The following is a 3547-nucleotide window of genomic DNA, read 5'->3' as shown; positions in this document are numbered from 1 at the left end:
TCCAAACCATCTCGCCATTCCCTGATTTCACCTTTTAGCCCTTTTATCAGCTGCTCGTCCGATCGACGCCTTGGTTGTCTATCTGCATCCAACCTTATCTGTTTGATCTGGGCTCTGAGCATTTCATTTTCTTGAATCAACCTGTTCCGCTCTCCCAGATCGGTAGCAACTTGCACGTTGTGTTCATATTTCAAGTTTTCCACTTGTTGCTTTAACCTGCTGATTTCGGTGCAATAGCCTCTTTCTTTCGCTAACCAATCCCACTGCTTTTGTGATGATTCGGTAAAATTCCGGATGTGGGGTCTCTTAGCTGGCCTTTCATGCTCGAGTTCCCTTCTGTACCATGCAAGGTAACCTGGCGCCGTTTCTCCTTTGGCTTGATCCCGCACGCAAGTATCTGATTTCAAATATTGACCCTCATTCCAGATTTGGCGAATCTTTGCTTCTGGGAACTGCCCGTTAGGACTTATCTCAATTGCTTGAGTGCTTAGATCTTCCTCATGAGGTACTGTCTGGCATTTTCCGAACTGTCTTAAAACTCGGCCGGGTGCGTAAGGTTGAATGCTCTTAAGCCCCATCAGCAAGAAATGAGTTTTAGCCGCTGACATATATAAGACCTCATCAACGGGCAACCATCCCAACTTCCATTGTATTTGGCTGGCAGTAAGAGCTTGAAAGAACGAGGTCCAAGCCAGGACTCCTTCGGGCAAACTGATCTCTTTGGCTCTCGCGTAAGATTCTTCTATGCGGGTCTTTTCCGGGGAACCATGGCTCAAAATCTCGGAATGATGGCAAAGGTGCTCGGTCATCCATATCTGCAAGGAGCAAGTTACAACCTTCGAAGAAATTTCCCCCAGCTTTACAAGCTGTGAGAGCTCGAAAGATGTCGGATACCACCATAGGCGCGAGAGTACTGTCACTTTGCGTGAGTAAAGTGCTGACGACCCCCGATATCTTCAAATCAATGTTTCCATCTTTCCTGGGAAATACCAGAAGACCCAGAAACGTTATCATGAACGCCACCCGTCTGTGCTCGTCCCACTTCTGACGAACTCCTTTGCTGCACAGTTTGTTGATTGGATTATTGAATCCCCCCTCGTGACCGTATCTATCATATATGAAGCATGGAGTACAGAATCCGGCTGCTAGATCCGGGTTGTGGACTGTTCTAGGTATTTTCAATGAATCCAGGAACCGATGTACCGTGACGACTCTTGGGGCGACCAAGTATTTTTCCCTCAACGGAAGTTCAGTATTCCCGATGTATCCGGCCATTTCTTCCAAAGTTGGGGTGAGCTCAAAATCAGAGAAATGGAAAACATTGTGCGCCGGGTCCCAATAGGTAACCAAAGCTCTTATGATATCTCCCCGAGGCTGGATTTCCAACAGACCCACAAGACCTTTCAGATTTTTCTTAACCTCATTTTGCCCTTCAACACCTAGATCATTCCACCATAGCCGTAACTTGATAGGGATTTTGGTCATTATTGAAAAATGTTCATTTTGCATCGTGCTCATCCTGCACATTTATTAAGGTGATTTTAACAAAAATGACTGACTCAAAATATTTTACAGAGGGGACCAAGCTTTGAACACGGCCTTTAAGCACTTCGGGGACGAAGATTTTAAGGCTGTGTGGGTCTAAAAATGCTAAGCCAAAACCCAAAAGTGGCTATTTATGCAAAGTCAGCATTCCGGCGTCCCTTTCGGGAACATTCGGCTATTCATGTCAAAACAGCATCACCTGACTTATTTATGACTCTTTAAAAATTTGAAACATATTTTTTTTGATTTTGGCTATTTTAGCAAAATGGGGGTTGAACCCGACGAGGGTTGCCTACGTATCTCACATCCGGTGAGAATCAAACCGGCGTAGTTCGGGGTATCGTAACATAGGAAAAAAAATCGAATAAACCTAGAAATCAGGAATGCGTATTTTTTTTTACATTTTTTTTGAAAAGAGATAAAGATTAAAGAAACTATATATTTTTTTTATATATTATTATTATTTTTTTTTAAGAAAAATTTGGACTATTAGTCTGAATTCATAAAAGGGGTATTACGAAAGAAACAACTCATTTTTTTTGAATTATGAATTTTTGATTTTTTTTTTACTCTTAAAATAAATACCCTTTTCTTTGAAAGTGATAAAAGAAAATTTTTATATATATTTTTTTAATGACTCTCAATAAACAAGACAGTTTTTTTTTTAGGAAAATTTCGGCAAGGTTTTGACACTACTTGGACATTGGTTTTATTTTCCAAAATTAAGTAATTATCTCCCCTGCGCTGCTATTTTCCCCCCTTTTTTTTTTAGAACCGGTCGACATGCGGAACCGAAGCAGATAAATGCATAACACAGATAGGAATGCAGCATGATGGTCTTTCCATTTCAGGTTGCCTGTCCTAGACGGACCCAACCCCTGTGTTGAGTCCCCTAAGTCAAATGCCATATGATGCAAATAAGCGTTCCTACTAGGGATCCGGCATGAAGTTTCGTTATACTAGGTTTAAACCTTGGTATTTGCCCTAGACTGTGTACCCGAGCGGACAACTCGAGTCGAGGAGGGGGCTACGTACCGGGGACCCGCGAGATCGTCCGGCTTTGTAACTTGTCCGACCTCTTTCTTATTTCAAGTATTGACACTAACAGAATAGGGAGTCTCGACCAGCGAGCTTCTCCCCGGAGGTAAGAAAAGAAGGGTTTCGGCACAGTTTATATACAGTTCAGATAATATCAAAAGCGGTAAAAGACAACATTTAGCACTTTTATGCAAAACATGTAATAAAGATCAGATAATAAGCCAGATATAACAATTACTCTAAGCTCGAATTCTTGAACCCTGAACCAGTGGTTCTGGGTTTTAATCCCCAGCGGAGTCGCCAGAGCTGTCACACCTCCTTTTTGCGCGCCCCGCCCCGAGGGGTAAGATGCGCGGGTGGAGTTTTTCCAATTTAAGTGACAATATTCGAAATGGGATTATTTATTTAATTCAGAGTCGCCACTTGGGAAAGGTTTGGCTTTTGGTGTCCCAAGTCACCGGTTTATCTTGAATCCCAAATCGAGGAAATTTTCGACTTTTCCAAATGAAGTCTGCGAACCAGAAATTCTAAGTAAGGAATTCTGTTGACCCGAGGGAAGGTGTTAGGCACCCTCGAATCCCGTGGTTCTAGCACGGTCGCTTAAATTGTTATAATGACTAAATATCTGACTTGAATACATGTTATGACTTACGTGCTTTTATTAAGATTAAACCGCTTTTATTATTATCATTTATTTTTTTATAGAATTGCAACGTCGTGAAAATGCATCTTGAAACACGTCACAATCAATGCACCCGTGATCGTCAACACATTCTGACTCCGTTGAGATTTGGATTTGGGTCACATCAATGTGCACCCATGTTTAAGAAGGTTAAGTTATTATAGGTGCTCCTAAAGCAACTAGTGTATTGTTATTTTTTGAGAAAAGGCCATGAAGTTTACTAAACGGCCCATCCTGAATTCTAAATATGTATTATGTTTAGTTGTTGAGGGCCCTGCAATT

Source organism: Nicotiana sylvestris, chromosome 1 (genome assembly GCF_000393655.2).
Source record: "Nicotiana sylvestris chromosome 1, ASM39365v2, whole genome shotgun sequence".
Lineage (NCBI taxonomy): Eukaryota > Viridiplantae > Streptophyta > Magnoliopsida > Solanales > Solanaceae > Nicotiana > Nicotiana sylvestris.
This window is presented reverse-complemented; position numbering follows the sequence as displayed.